The 16,995-nt window shown below is 35.0% G+C and overlaps 1 protein-coding gene across 2 annotated transcripts in view; it reads right to left on the bottom strand.

Annotated features, from left to right (window-relative positions):
* Nucleotides 1–16,995, bottom strand: part of PPARG (peroxisome proliferator activated receptor gamma) — a 135,402-nt gene that overhangs the window by 95,816 nt on the left and 22,591 nt on the right. For both annotated transcript variants that reach the window (XM_047839313.1, XM_047839304.1), the window contains exon 2: nucleotides 15,107–15,179. The gene's annotated coding sequence lies outside the window, so the exon portion shown is untranslated. The remainder of the gene's footprint in view (nucleotides 1–15,106; nucleotides 15,180–16,995) is intronic.

Raw genomic sequence — 16,995 nt, 5'->3', positions numbered from 1 at the left:
TATTATTCAGCCAAACAAAGGAATGGGAGTTCTGATATGTGCTACAACATGGATGAACTTTGAAAACACTGTGCTAAAAATGTGATATAAACCATACACCAAAGGACAAATATTATATGAACTCATTTATATGAAATAGCTGGAATAGGCAAATTCATAGAGACAGAAAGTAGAACAGAAATAACTATGGGCTAGGAGTGGGTAATGGGGAGTTACTGTTTAAATGGGTAGAGTTTCTGTTTGGGATAATGAAAAGTTTTAGATATAGACAGGGCTGGTGTTTGTACAATGTTGTGAATACAATTAATGCCACTAGATTGTATACTTAAAATGGGGCCAAAAGACACCTGAAAAGATGCTCAACATCACTCATCACCAGGGAAATACAAATCAAAACCACAATGAGATCACCTTACACCTGTCAAAATGGCTAATACACAACACATAAGAAATAACAACTGCTGTAGAGGATGGGGAGAAAAAAGGACCCTCATGCACTGTAGGTAGGAATGTAAACTGGTATAACCACTGTGGAAAACAGCATGGAGGTTTCTCAAAAAATTAAGAAAAAAAAATTCCATATGACCCAATAATCCCACTACTGAGTATTTACCCAAAGAAAATTAGACCACAAATGTGAAAACACTCCTATGTTTATTGCAGCACTACTGACAATAGGCAAGATGTGGAAGCAACCTAAGTGCCCATCGATAAATGAACAGATAAAAATGATAAACACACACACACACCATGAAATATTGTGCAGCCATAAAAAAAAGGATGAGATCTTGCCATTTGCCACAACATGGATGGACCTAGTATTATGTACTATGTTAAGTGAAATAAGTCAGACTAAGAATTTTTATGATTTCACTCATATGTGGAATCTAAAAAACAAAACAAGCAAAAACAGAATGAGACCAATAAATTCAGAGAACTGATGGTTGCCAACAAGGGAAGGAGGGTAGGGGTTGGGGCAAAATGGGTGAAAAGGAGTGGGAGACACAAGCTTCCAGTTATGGAATGACTAAGTCATGGAAATAAAAGGTACAGCACAGGGTATACAGTCAATGATATCATAATAGTGTTGTATGGTGACAGATGGTAGCTACACTTGTGAACACAGTATAACAAACAGAAATGCTGAATCATTATGTTGTACACCTGAAACTAACATAACACTGTGTGTCAACTGTTCTCAAATAAAAAAATGTTTTTAAAAAGAAATAAAAATGAGTAAAACATCAAATTTTATGTTAAATAATATAACTTACCACAATAAAAAACAGTGACAGAAGAACTTGCTTATTTACTGGTTGGACAACTAAAAGCTTAATGACCTAACAGAGGTAAAAAATATACAATACATTGTTTTAATAGAAAAACTTGTTCTAAATCAAGGATCTCAAGAATTTGCAGTAATAAGTGTATGACTATTCACCTAATCATATTTTGGAATTATGGAAGTCCCCATAACTGGTTTATCCACATCTAGCAGTACAAAATCTAATTCTATGGCTCAAGTTAATTACTAATCATCCTTAATGATGAATATTAGAGGATTCAAGGATAAATGAAGAACAGATGAGCTACAAATCTAAGTATTCTGATTTCTTATTATCCTTTGTATCTTTTACTAGTAGAGGTGATAATACGTGATTTAAATGACTATCAAAATCAAGGAGAGAAAAGTTAGAGCACAGTCATTCTGCACAGTAGGTTCTAAGAGCAGAACTTAACATTAGTTCTTTCAATATCTAACTTACAGTACATACGCTTTACAAGGGAAAACACAGAACTCCAGTGTCATTCAGATGCTAAAGAATTATTTTTATTTGTTCAGTTTGTTTGCTGTGTCTTTCAACTTGATGAGTGATTCTAATAGAAGTGCCATTCTTGGCTGAAAAACGCTGGGATTTTACCACCTCTTTTGTGATATGGATATATGTTTCAAAGGACCTTCCCAAATGTATCAACTGTACTGTGGAACAATGATCTCTCTTACTACCTTTCAGATTTTGAGTCTGAGGCCTTTCTCAACAGTGCCAAAAAGGCATTTGTGCCAGCTGTCATCTTATGTTCTCTGCTACGGTCTTCATTCTCTTCTGATTTGGACTCTTCACTCTCTTTTAAAATTACTGCCAAGTAAGTGAAAAGAGACAATGTCCCTCGTTTTACTCAAGCTGCTTGGAATTAAACCCCTGAGAGAAAGGTAACATCTATTCATAATAAATATTCTGTTCTTCAGGCTTCTCTTTTCTGGACTTCTTACAGAATGCCCAGAGGCCAGGCTCTCAAATTATCTAAATATAAACAAAATGCTTGTTTCCTGACTGAGACCTCATCTGCCAAGATTCCACTCAGACTGCTGATTTATAGGTGGCTCTAACTCTCAAAGTACAGAAGACTGTAACAGAAGTGGTGACACTGCCCGTGGTCAGGAAAGTAACAGCTAAAATAAAATCCACAGCACTCTAAAGAGGAAGAAGCAAATTAGGATAAAACATCCAGTTTCCTTCTCTTTTACCACTCAATACTTTTTATTCTACCTTTCATATTCTAAATATGGAATATATTCTATAATATCTTTTCGACATAGCTTATATGTATGTCATAGTAAACTGGTGACTCATTTTAAAATAATACTGTGGATTTTGAAAAAAAAATACTTAAAATTGAATACACTTTTAAGGAAGAAATAAAAAATTCATTTATCCATTCCTTCAAGTACATATTTTCACAGGATGGCTGATTCTACACACTACGCTATGTCCACTCAAAACCCAGGATTACTAACTATAGAGCTTCCACTGAGCATTCGGTGTTTTGATACTTAGTTGTCCTGCCCAGTATTTCAGTTTCTATCCAAGAATCAAAAAGCTATTTACTGAAGTCTGCATTTTTATGTAACCCATGTAAACAAATACTGTAAATCTCTAACTCAGGGTAAAGGACGACCAATGCCAATCTGCAAGCTTGAAGGTTGGTAAAGAAACGGATAAAAAGACATCTTCAGATCATTGGATCACTGAAGGTGAAGTTGGCTAACAATGAAATGTCAACTCTGGCTTAATTCTTCATCAGAAAGATGAGAAGAATCAGTGACTCTCAAAATAGCACTAAGTAAAATTCACAATATTCTAGAAAGTAGTATAAAGTATATAAAAACGTGTATTTGCAAAAATATTTTCTCATTTAAGAACACTAACCAGAGATGTCTCTGTTGATTCTGGCATGGCTGTAATGTCTCCACCATACCAAGCATTAAAGCTACAAACTGGCTTGCTGTTTGAGTGGTTTGAAAAAAGTATATTCTGTATCACTGAACTGCTGTAAATTTAAATCCATTTCCTGTAGTTCTCAGCTTCTTTTGGCAGAATACTTCTAACTAGCATGTAATAAACTATATTGTCATACTTCAGGGTTTTTATAACTCCATCTACTGGGGGTTGAGGAGGTAATAAGAACCCATAAGGAAGTAAATGTATCATAGTGACGTTTTATAACATTTAGCTGGCCTGGGGACAACTGAAATCATGTGTTTAAAATGGGAAGCATTACTAAATTTGGGATGACTTCTTGTGGCATTATTTTTCCTTACATAAACATCACTACATTTGTTCAGAAATAGATTTGTTTTTTTAAAAAATCACTCTTCCTTCACAGTATAAATTATAAATTTTAAATTAATAAAAGACGGGAAACTAGGATACTAATTAATTTTTAAGTTACTACAAAAGATAATTTTGAAAAATCCTGAGATTTCCATTAACTAGTCAATTCCCCTAGTTTTTGGTTTTTTTTGTTTTTTCTTTGTTGTTGTTTTTTTTTTGTTTTTGTTGTTGTTGTTTTTGTTTTATAAGAAATCAGCCTAGTAGCCAAATGAAAAACAATTAAAATGATACAAAAACAAGGCAGGTACATGACTGTCTTAACATAATTAACATGTTTCTGAATTGTCATGGGGGAGACTGACAAGAACCATCAAAGTAGAGAAAAAACATGGAGAGAGTACTATATGAAGCCTCTACTGATGACATTTTATTTTGTAATTGACTTTTCATTCATTTAATAAGTATTCATTGAGTTGTTACTGTGTAGCTGGCATTACGCTCTATGCTAAGGACACGCCAGAGAACAGGATATAGTCCTTGACTTCGAGAGTTTACAGTTAGCAATACAGTCAGACATTTTAATAATTTTTAATAAAGGGGAAAGGAATATACCTAAAAATTTTGATTTGTGAACTTAAAATTCAAGTCTCCTTTGAGCTCTAATTTTAGTTATCCCTGCTTGCAAATTCTTTTGATATATAAAGCTATATGACTGCCATATCTGTGAACAGACCAAAGTTGACCCATTCTACTCACTTAGAAAATTAAGTATTAGAAGGGTCTTTAAAGATCAATTTGTCTAACCTAATTTGTCTAACATATGGGGAAACTGAGTCTAGAAGAGGGAAAGAGATTTGATTAAGGTCACTTGGCTGCCATGTCTTTATTTTAATGAGTTTTTCTTCCAAGTAAGATATAACTTCAGGAATATCTTTATAACTAGTCCTTTTAATTTATGCTTACCTGACACCTTTCTACTTCACCCTACCTCTTATCTCCACTGGGAGAGTGGGTCACATTAACCTCATTATCCTTTCTTACGAACTTAGTGGAAGCAGTCTTTTCTCCCCACAGGGTCTGTTTCTTTTCAATGGCCTTCCTGAGACCTCACCCTTATACTATTTCCTCTTCTCCACTGATACGCTCTCTCCTGAGTTTACTTGACTTAGCTGCTCCAGTAGAATTGTCCTATTTGTTGCCAAAATTCTCAGTGGTCTAAAATCATTCCCTATACCACCTATTACTTGCTGAAACACTCTTATCGTTGGACATACATTCTAATCTTAAATGACAGTCTCCTTATAACTGTTAACGGCATTATTTCTTTCTTCATTCATCATTGATCTTATGCTGTCATTTTTATATTTTATTTCAGTAAAAAAAATACATGAGCTTGGGAGGCAAAAAGATCTCTGTTTCAATTCAGATTCCACCTCCCACTGGCAGTGTACTCTCAGGCAAGTTACTGAACCACGCTAAACTTTACTTTATTCACCTGTAAAATAGGGATAATCATAATTCCCGTTTTACAGGGTTTTGTGAGAACTAAGTAAGATTATATATGTAGTTATTACCACAATGCCAGGTAACTAGAGATACTATTTTCTTTCCCTTTTCCTAAAACCCTCTTCATTTGGCATCGATGATACCTCTCCTTCCTCTCTCTCATCTTCCTCTTCCAAACTTCACCTGTGTGTGTTTTTTTTTTTTTTTTTTTTTTTTTTTTTTGAAGACCTCAGCTTCACTCTGTGCCAATGACACGCCAATCAGCAGGCTAATTCCGCCCTTTGAAATGAGGCTCATCCTGTATTCACATCTCTCTAGGAGGGATATTTCTTCTTAGATATTCCACCTTTCACTTCAAATTCAACAAGTCTAAAAGCAAGCTCATCTTCCTCCCCCCAAAAGTGTCCCTCCTCTCTATTTCTTTGAATATCTCACCTCTCTATATCAGCCAAAAGTTCATCTTTGACCCTTTTTTCTTTCATCCTCTTCATTTCTTAGTCACCAAATCTTCTAAGTTATCAAGATCTCTCTCTCTGTCCCTTCCACAGAGAGCTTTTGTCTTTCCTCTTCCCCATCCCCACATCTTCAAGTTCCCAATGCTTCCTAGACAAAGTCCAGGTTCCTCAGTCCAGTGTTTGTTCCCTGCCAAACCCAGCTCTTTTCCTCTGTATGTGAACTTCCCACTGACTCTCAAGTGCAACATGCCCACCAATTATCTTGAACTTCCTACCCCATGATGCCTATGTTTACAATTTCCAGCTTCTTCCTTCTTATGTATCCATATCCTTTCTTCTAAGTGGCAAGCGTCTAATGAAACTACTCACCACTCCAGCTCTGCATGTGTGTTTTCTGCCACAAATTTTTACTACATGTTTTTCCTCAGTCACACACTGCCCAGCTCTGTTATTTAATTCTCTCATGTGATATGTGTAGGTCCTATCTTTGACATAAGACTGTGAGCAAGGACTATCTCATCTCTGTTTTGTCTAGAAGAGTGCTGGATATACTAAACTGGTTCAATAAATACTTGTTTAGTGAATAATACACATAAACTGGTTACCAAAAAAAAAAAAAAAAAAAAAAGATGTCAGCACAAGTAACCATCTTAGGCCTTTACCTGGCTTAGAAGTCCTGCTTCAAATGCAATAGAAAATTGAAAGACCATAACTAGTCTGTGAAATAAACGTTCTTCATTCCTGAATTATACAGGTAAAAAGTAGTTGATTAGGTACTTATGTGGTTTTATGGATTCACTTTCATTATTTGCAAAAAGAAAAAGCTTATGTAAAGGTTAAATCTATAAAATTATAAATACATATAGTATCATGGAAATTCTTTTTTTTTTTTAATTTTTTTTAATGTTTATTTATTTTTGAGGCAGAGAAACAGAGCATGAATGGGGGAGGGTCAGAGAGAGAGGGAGACACAGAATCTGAAGCAGGCTCCAGGCTCTGAGCTGTTAGCACAGAGCCTGATGCGGGGCTCGAATTCACAGACCGTGATATCATGACCTGAGCCGAAGTCGGACGCTTAACCGACTGAGCCACCCAGGCACCCCTGGAAATTCTTTTCTTAAAATAAGTAAATTCTGTACATGCTTTGCATCTCTAGCTGGTAAATTTTAAAATGATATTTAGGCAAGGCTGCGTATAATACTATGTTTAGTTAGTAGAAATAAAAGTATATCTAAATCATTAACTTCAATTACATTATTTTAATACTGGCACAATATTTGCTAGGAATTGTGTTAAGCGCTAAGGATACCCAGAGAATAGTCTCTGCTCTTGAGAAGCTCCCTAATATTGACTACAAAATCAGTAATAGTCTGATATAATGATTGGTATATTCTAGTTATGAACCAAATGCTGTGAGAGGAACACTGAGCAGTCTGGTGAGGCTGCACCATAATACCTGTGGTAGCAAATTGGAGGGGACAGCCTGAAGGGGTAGGCTGAGGCTGACCACAAAGTTTCTAATGCTCCCTGAAAGGAGGGTAAAATGTAAACACACAGCGTTTTAGAAAGATAACTGTCAACTTGGAGGATGAAATGGAAACAGTAAACTTGAGTCAGATAACTTGCAATTTTCAGGTAAGGAAAATTTGAACTAAATCAACATCAGAGAAATTAAAAAGGTTGGAAAAACAAATGTAGAGTAGCAGCAATCAGTAGATTCATATATAGAAAGTTTGGCACTGGGGAGTAAAGTGTACAAAAAATGTATTCTTAGACTCTTACTTGTTGTTGCTATTACTTTTATTTCAAAGTCTGATGGATAAAAATAGTCTATATACTGAGAACACAACTTGGCAGCATTTTTTATAACCATGTTTCACGGAAGGTGAAAGTCAAGTCACTCCAACACATTCCAGCTACCACCCCATCCCAGGTCAGTTACTCTTTAAAAGGATGTGAACGTAAAGGAAGTTAGTCTACTTTGTCAGACACAGAGGCACTGCATTTTTAGAAGTGTGACTGCTTCTAGTAAGCACTTTTTCTGGTAAAATGTGATAGAGTACATATCTGTTACATGTCACTCTTTTCATATGGGTGCTTAAAACAAAATAAAAAAAAAACTAAGTAATACAATAAAGGGGCTTAACGCCTTTCTTGAACAAAGATATTTTAAAGACATACTGAATAGTTACAGAGATTCTTTGAAATCCTATCATACAGATAAGCATTTAAGCAAATTATTTTGTAATTTCTTATTATGTGCCAATATATTATTATGGGGTCTAAAATTAAAATAACTAAATGCAGAAATATGTCAATAATTTCAACAAATGGCTCTTGCTACTGAATGGACCCCAGCAGGTAGGGCAACCAGGTATGTTCCTATAAGTCCTTAAATTGCTGAAAACACATAATCAGAATTAAGGAAAGAAACAGCAGGTCAAAAGGCAAAAACTGCATTCTGTTCCACTTTAATTGGTAATAAGAAAGTACAGAATAGGGGTGCCTGGGTGGCTCAATGGGCCAAGCATCTTACTCTTGATTTAAGCTAAAGTCATGATCTCACAGTCACGAGATGGAGCCCTGCATCCAGTGTGGAGCCTGTTAAGATTCTCTCTCTCCCTATGCCCCTTCCCTGTTTATACTCTCATGCTCTCTCTCCAAAAAAAAAAAAAAAAAAAAAAAAGTACAGATTAAGCAATAAGGATATGCATTTCTGTAAAGCAACAAATAAAAACATTTTCAAGACACATTTCCAACAATGAATCCTCAAAAAAAAAAAATTACTATGTACTAGGAAACAATCATCCTGATGGCAAAATGTAACACTTGTACAGTATTACAGTATAATGGAATGGCTTCCACTTAAATCCCACCCTTTTAAAAAATGACTTGGATTTGGCCAGTGAATGGAGCACTGATCAGGGTGTTCTGGTGACTTTTACCTTGAGTAGGATGGAATAAACCACTTGTCCTCTGTCCACTTTGATTTCATTTGGAGAAGATAAAAATTTAAGGCAAAAATTCTAATAATACCTTAAAGCTATATATTACTGTAAGAATTTCCTAAGCCCTTTATATATTTGATCTTATTCGATCCTCACAATAAACATCTCCCACTTAACAGATAAAGGAATTGCGATCTCAAGTTTTAAGAAAGTGCTAATTAACAGAAGAGGAAATATTACAACCCAGGTGTCCTCAACTCCCAAAACAGCAATGTTCTCTCGAATGACATAGTTAGCATTCTTCTAAAGCATAGCTGGAGGTCAGTGTTGGTAAAAAGTTGATGATTAAATATGTCTATAGTAAAGAGACTGGCTAGCTCAGTAGGAAGAGCATATGGCTGTTGATCTCTGGGTCATAAGTTCAAGCCCCACATTGGGTCAAATACTTAAAAATAAAAATCTTCAAAAAAGAATACAAATAAAAATAAACATCTACGTGTAGTAGGAAAAATCGTCTTCATTGTTTGTATGTAATTATTATAATACTTTCTGAATGGTACACCTTATAATTCCAATGAAACCAGCAAAAAAATGTTTCATGGTTTAATAGTCATGCTAGATTTCTCTTCATATTCAAAATAGGTTGCTAAAAGAATTAGTTCTTGTCAATTATATTTATACGTCAGTGGTTACTTCTGGACACAAAAAAGTGCTCTCATCTGGAAGAAGTTCAACAGCACATTGTTAATACTCTACTCCTACAAAATAATTTTAAAGCTCCATGGGAATTTAGATTTGCACAAGTTATTAGGATGTGACCTTTCCCTTAGATTTCTTATTTTAGGATTGACTTAACATGGTATTTCCCCAGTGGGAGCTGTTGTACTTCCTTCGCAGATAAGAAAAATAGCAATCACAAATTATAGTGAGTAAACTTAGGAAAACATATATTTCTGTGATGCAGATGAAACCAAAATCATAAAAGTAGAGCCTGCACTACATATTCCTTGAGTTTGAGAGGAAAGCCATGTGGCTTGCTAACAAAAGAAAACAAAAGTCATGCCATTTTGGTATTTCCCTGAAATTTATACTTAATTGTTTTTTGTCCCAGCTACCAAGTCTTATGACTTTTAAAGATTACTAAAGATGTTTACGTCACTAAATTTCCTACGTCCTGTCTACTGAGAGTATAAAAGGTTAAAAATATCAAACTTTTAGTAATTTAAATGATTTCAGATCACAGGATCTGGACTGAAGGACAAGGAGTTCATCAGTACAAAGAAAAAACTGAATAAAATGAGAGAGATCACAGTTACTTCATGTTCCACAGAATAATAGTGGCTTCCAATGATTGACCTCTTACTGTATGACACTGTGGTAGAATTGAGACACATGATTTGTAACATGGGAGTTATTCAAAGTAGCCAAAGAATCAAGCATGCTATAGCTAGGACTCTCCAGCTCCTTACTGGTATTTTTTTAAAAGGCAAACAAAACTGTGGAACGGGAGATGATGAAGACACGTACAGTTTTCCTAATTAGGTCCCCAAATCCATTTTATATAGTGCTAGTTGATGAAAAAATTAAAATTAAGAAATTACAAAAAGACTAAAATATTTTTCTCTTCTAAGAATGAAAGCATAGGATATAAGTGAAAATTAAGGAACTGTCAAAAGTAATTTCTTATATCCTCTCTTATCAGATATATTTGTACAGCAAGTTTTTTAAAAATTACTTAAGAACACTGCTTCATTTATTATTCAAGAATCTCAAATAATCAAATCTACCATGTGTTCTGCAGTCTAACAAACTCTTAATTCAGAGTCTCTATATCACGAACTTTTTCTTTCAGGCTTAATTTTTAGGAATTAACCCTCAACATTTTATAGCTGCGACTAACATTTTTAAGTAAAGATAGTAGCCACGGTGGTTGACACACATTTTTTTCAGAAAATACTATGTAGCTTAAAGTTAGGTTTCAAAACATTGTTTTCGAATGGAAAGAGAATACAGAAAACATTTACCACAAGTCCTTAATTGTGTAGACTTTGGGGGTCAGGGATAGCAATGTATTTATCAAATACTACACACACATATCAAAATATGTGTGTATATTAAGAACTAGAAGGCAACTTGTAGAATAGTTTGAATAACAATTTGAGATTACAGATAATTTTCTTCTTTAAATGATCCGTACTGTTATTACATTGCTTATTTGATATTAAAAAAACAATATACTGCATTGTAATTAAAAACTACAATCTCTGTTTCAGGTCATTAACTCTATCACTTAAACCCTCAAATTAAAAGTTTAGAATGAAAAGCAAAGACAATCACCCCTAATCTTTTTCCTGTTCGTTGGAATACATTTTAACCATGTAATTTTGTACCTTAAAATTTTCTCTGTGTCTTTATTCTGAAGTAACTATTCCCCTCGAATATTCAAGGCACAAATTTAGAATATTTGATTTAGATAAATCTTTTTTAAACAATTGATCTGTATCCATCTCTCCAGAAGTCCTACTTTGTAAAACCCACATTTTCAAAAGCAGTCATTCTTTTCTAACCAGCAACATGTGGACTTGAAGGACATTAAGGGACCTGCAACACAGTCTTTACATTTTATTTAAATTTGGCATAACCTCAGGAAATCATCTGCAACTCCCTGGAATTAAGTCGGTTTTTCCCTAACCAAAAACAAAACAAAACAAAAAGCACCAAAACCCCCATATTATTCTGATACCTAAACTTGGTGAAGCCCCTCACTCTCCACCCTCATTCTACTATCACACATACAAAGCCACTGCTAAATGATAATATATTTCTATGAATAGAAATCATTTAAATGTATACTTTGGAGGAAATATATTTCTGTTCATATTGCTGGTAATATGTCTCCAGAGCAATTTGAAATGCCTTAAATACTAATGATGAGAGACGAATACAGTTGCTCAAACCCCTTAACATAGAAACTCCTCTTCCAGCAATGTACCCAAACAGCTATTTTTTAAAAAGTGAAATACGTGCATGAAGACATTCACTATATGTAACGATACAGAATAGTAATTGTATAATAATAAAAAAAACTTGAAACTACCTCAAAACTTGCTTAGTAAGTCATGTGGCACATGTATTACTGTGTTGCCACTATGACAAATCTGGAAGCCAGGTAGAAACAAAGAAAGATTTATATGATCTAACAGTAAAAGAAGCAAAAATGCCACATATACTATAATTACTAGTAAGTAAAAAATGTGAACACATTAATAAGATCTGGAAGAAACTATGCACAAATAAGAATGTCATCTTTTATTTAAAAATATTTTTTCAGTCATAAAAATGTCTTAGAAGAATTTAGTGTAAAATGAAACAAACCCAATAATCAAAATTCAAAAGCAGAAGCAATTTGTTCTAGTTCCTAATCTTATTTCTAAATGTACCACCTACCTGCCTCTTAGGTTTTAAAAGTAAACATTATCTCTGTTCCAATCCTGAAGTTCTGAATTCATACACAGCAGTATAGCTAGGCAGAGAGTTTATTTACAGAGGGCAGGACTGAACTTTGCATGTGAGCACATACAGAAGACGATAAAGATCGTTGTGTCCTATTAGTAATTTACAGAATTGTGATTTACTCCACCCAGTACACCTATAATTGAATTCCTCAGCCATAAAATCATTGGGACCAAACAAGCTCAGATATCTTTTATCTAAACCCTTTTTTCTCCCTTACCATCAGTTAACATATTTCTTATGAGGCTTTTCTTCTTTTTATAGATTCATTTGTCTTAGTTATAAATTAACCTCACAAGCAACTCTCCCTACCACCCAGCTCTGTTTCCTGTGTACCAGGATTCCTTTTACACACACAATTTATGATACGGGGGCCATTTAAACTGCCAGTTGGTAAATGATGCCCAAGGAATCATTTCTAGATTAATAATAAAATTAAAAACTCCTAAGAATAAATGCCCTCAAGCAGATATTCTCCTTACAGCCTGGGCACCCTGGCAAAAAAGTAAAATGTCAACTGCTGAAAACCTGTTATTTCCTTTTGGTTTTTCAGAAAAATTGTGGTAAAATATACACAACATAAAAATTTACCATTTCAACCATTTTTAAATGTACAATTCGGTAGCACTGAGTACATTCACACTGTACTCCATCACCACCATCCATCTCTGGAACTTTTTCATCTCCCCAAACTGAAACTCTGTCCCCATTAAACACTAACTCCCATCCCTCCCTCCTCCCAGTCTCTGGCACCCACCACTCTACCTGCTGTCTCTATGAATTTGACTGCTCTAGGGACAAACGTCTGTTTTTTTTCTTGTTCCACCTGAAGTGTGTAAAATAGTGTAGTTTTCTAAATTGGTTGAACACACAAAGAGATTTTCTGGCAAAAGTAAAAGACTTCAGGGAAGAATTCCTAATATTTAGCATTTAATTTTTTATGCCCAAATGCTTGGATGTGGACCAAACACTCATATTCAGATGCCAAAGTACGTACCTGCCCCTTACCTTTTGTCTTTCAAGAGGTTGGTCTTTCAATTTTAAATGGCTTTAGGTTTTTCTAAAGTTACACTGGTTTTCTAACCAAAGTTAATCCTACTATTGATTTCCTTTAAGAATCAAAGTTCCCTTAGTACTAGTTGTATTCACCGAATTCCCGGAAATTTAACTTAAAAACGTGATCTTCCCTCATCTTCACCATTCCAATATAAGACTCCTAATTTTAAGTTCTTGTTCAGATGTTGCCTTGGGTAATGAAGATTGGTGGACCAAGAGGTTATTAATGAGATCTAAATGCTTTCACAGTTTGGGTTTGAAAATTCAAATCAGACACTGATTGTCACCAACTAAAAACTTTGCTAAGAGATGGTTCCCAAGAAGGCAGAGCCTTGTGGAATTTTCCCACTCACAGGTCTTCCAGGGGACTGAAAGTAACTGGCTGAAGTATTAAGTGGAAATCAAACTTGTGGAGATGGGGACTGCAGTGTGTATGGACAGGATTAAGAAACACAGCTCAAGGAGGTATCCTTGATGAAAAGATGGCCCCTGCTTCTCTCTGTTCTAAGATCTGCAAACAAACAGAAACTCACCCTATAAATCAATGAAAATCTACTAAGAATGATTATTTAGGGACTCCAGTGTGACTTTTTTTCAAAGTTTATTTATATATTTTGTGAGAGACGGAGACAGCACGAGTAGGGGAGGGGCAGAGAGAGAGAGGGAGAGAGAGAATCCTGAGCAGGCTCCATGCTGCCAGTGCAGAGCCTGATGCAGGGTTCAAACTCATGAAACTCTGAGAGCATGACCTGAGCCGAAACCAAGAGCTGTATACTTAACCAACTGAGCCATCCAGGTGCCCCTCCAGTGTGACTTTTAATGAACTTTTTATTTTGAAATAATCTGAGGCTTACAGAAAAGTGGCAAAGATAGAGAGCTCCCATGTACATTTCACCTACCTTCCCCTACTGCTAACATATTACAACCACAGTACAGTGGTCTAAACTAATAAAATGGGCACCTGGGTGGCTGAGTTGTTAAGCACCTGACTTTGGCTTAGGTCACGATCTCATGGCTAGTGGGTTCGAGCCCCATGTGGGGTTCTGCGCTGACAGCTCAGGGCCTGGAACCCGATTCTGATTCTGTGTCTCCCTCTCTCTCTCTCTCTCTCCACCCTCCCTCTCTCTCTCTCCAAAATAAATAAATATTTTTAAAAAACTAATAAATTAATGTTGTCACAATACTATAAACTACTTTATTTGGACTTCATCAGTTTTCCCACTAATGTCCCTTCTCAGTTCCAGGATCCATTCCAGGACCCCACATAGCATTTAGTTGCCATGTCTTCTTCTCCAGATCTGGGTAGTTCTTCAGTCTTTCTTCTTTTAAACAACTTTGTTGAGGTATAAGTGATATAGAAAAAACTGTACATATTTAACTGCACATTTATTTGTTCAATAATTTACCTGTATCAGTATGGAATCACATATGTGTATTTTATTTGGGGAGCTATAATTCAATACTATAGCTATTTAGTTGCTCAAATTATTTCAGCTTTGGCCATCTGGAGCTGGAAAATTTTGAGCAATAAAATAAATATCTGTAGTATCATATTTTAACCCCCCAAATAAAATACATGAGTATTGGATATTGAAATTACTTTCTCCTTTGTGAGTAGGGATCATGGTTGCATGGCCTACAGGGAACCAGGCAAGATATTACTTTTTTTTAATCTCAATTTAATTATAAATATCATATGAACCTAAAATAATATACTTGTACTGAGACTTATTTCTAAGGATCTAAGTTATTTTTCAACTTCTAGGTCACTCTTCTATCTTTGTTTTGTCTGTGACAAATATATTACTGGGTTCTCCTTCAACTGACTGGTAAATTATATAGTAGAAGGTATTCTGATAGCCAAAATAAAATCCCTCTAAGAAATTTTACAATAAAATACTATGAAGAATTTGCATGTTCTTTAAAAAAATACTTTAAAAATACCAATTTAATAAGTAAAATAAATTTTAATATGAATTTAATGAATAAAATAATAAATTCTGCATTTACCTACCGTGGAAGGGTGACTCTTGTTTGAGAAAATGACCTTCTTGTACGCTGTGGCTTAAAGTTGATGTCTTTCAAATCTGAATAATTAAAACAAAAGAAACACAAAACTTTTGATATACATATACTCAAAGCTTTCAGACAACCTATGCTGCCAAAATGTACAAGCACAAATAAATTTATTTTCTCTGTTGTATTTCATTCTGAATGTTTGTTTTCCCTTATTTTTATATTCTCTAGAAGTAACCAACAGACTACCAACAGACTCACTGTAAATCACACAGGGCTGGAGAATATTCTTAAAGAGACATGTATTAGATTCATTTCACCTACTTTCCTACTCTGTCACTGATCAGGAGTTAAGGTCCTTTATCTCATTCATCTTTTTTAAAATTTTTTTTAAACTTTATTTTTGAGAGAGAGAGAGAAAGAGAGAGCACACATGAGCAGGGGAGGGGCAGAGAGAGAGAGGAAGACACAGAATCTGAAGCAGGCTCCAGGCTCTGAGCTGTCAGCACAGAGCCCGACGCGGAGCTTGAACTCACAAACTGCGAGATTGTGACCAGAGCCAAAGTCGGATGCCTAACCAACTGAGCCACTCAGGCGCCCCTACTCATTCATCTTTTATGTCAAATTAATAATGATACTTACATTATTGGACAGACTTTAGAAAAACTAGATCTTAAAAGGATTAATAACCTCAAAAGACAGGTGTTTGATAAAGGTTAGAGACAGCAAAGATGCTATTTATTGAACTATAGAACTTCATTTTAGATGGCACATGGCTGTTACATGGTTACAGTAAAATTATAGGCGTGTGTCACAATCATTTAGGGACAGAAGATGCAGCACATTCCACATGGAGATTTTTAAAAGGAAAACCCAGAGAGTAGAGTATTCAAGTAAATGTGCCAAAGGTCTCAGGATTCATATCCCTGGTTCTTATGAAGGGCGCAGGGATTCTAGAATAGCTGTATAATCTATAAAGACAAAGTAGCATCTAGTTCCAAAGCCTTATCATCATGGCCTTAAATGCCCCAACATCCAGACCTAATGACCTGCACAGTCTAATCGATACAGAATTCTAAATTTTTTTTAATTCTACACCTTTGTAAGCTTGGAACTTGCAAAAACTATTCTATTACTTGATACATAACATAAAAGTAGTGGATCATGAGTATAAAGTGTTATCCCATTTTGTTATTTCTAACTTGAAATATAAACTATAGCCAATGTATTTTGTTTGTTTCTCTAGCATTATTTAATACTTCTTGTTGGGAACTGAAAATTTCTTAATGTAGACTCAACATTAATAACAACTGTTTGTTTTCAGAATGGGAAATATTCTTCTATGGAAAAATCTGATTTGTTAGTGTTTCATTTCTGTATGTTTTGTTTTCTGACTGATTCCTAACCTATATGAGAGCAATTTACATAAATGCTCTCTGATTTGTTAGTCAAAACCGAAGGAGTACCCACACCAAAACTATTCATTACATATAACATGTGTAACACATGAGAAATAACTTTACCTATAATGGGTTACCACTTTGACTTTTTTTTACACTTAATTCAACTAAAAATTCAACTGAGGCGCCTGGGTGGCTCAGACGGTTAAGGGTTTGACTTCGGCTCAGGTCACGATCTCACAGTTGGTGGGTTTGAGTCCCGTGTAGGGCTCTGTGCTGACAACTCAGAGGCTGGAACCTGCTTCAGATTCTGTGTCTCCCTCTCTCTCTCTCTCTCTCTCTCTCTCTCTGCCCCCCCCTACTCATATTCTGTTTCTCTCTGTCTCAAAAATAAACATTAAATTTTTTTTTACAATTCAACTAACTATATGGGGGAAAAAAGGAAAGAATATTAATAAAGAAAAATTTGAAAAAATCTCCATCTGAA

This window comes from Prionailurus viverrinus, chromosome A2, assembly GCF_022837055.1.
Source record: "Prionailurus viverrinus isolate Anna chromosome A2, UM_Priviv_1.0, whole genome shotgun sequence".
NCBI classification, from domain to species: domain Eukaryota; kingdom Metazoa; phylum Chordata; class Mammalia; order Carnivora; family Felidae; genus Prionailurus; species Prionailurus viverrinus.
This window is presented reverse-complemented; position numbering and strand designations above follow the sequence as displayed.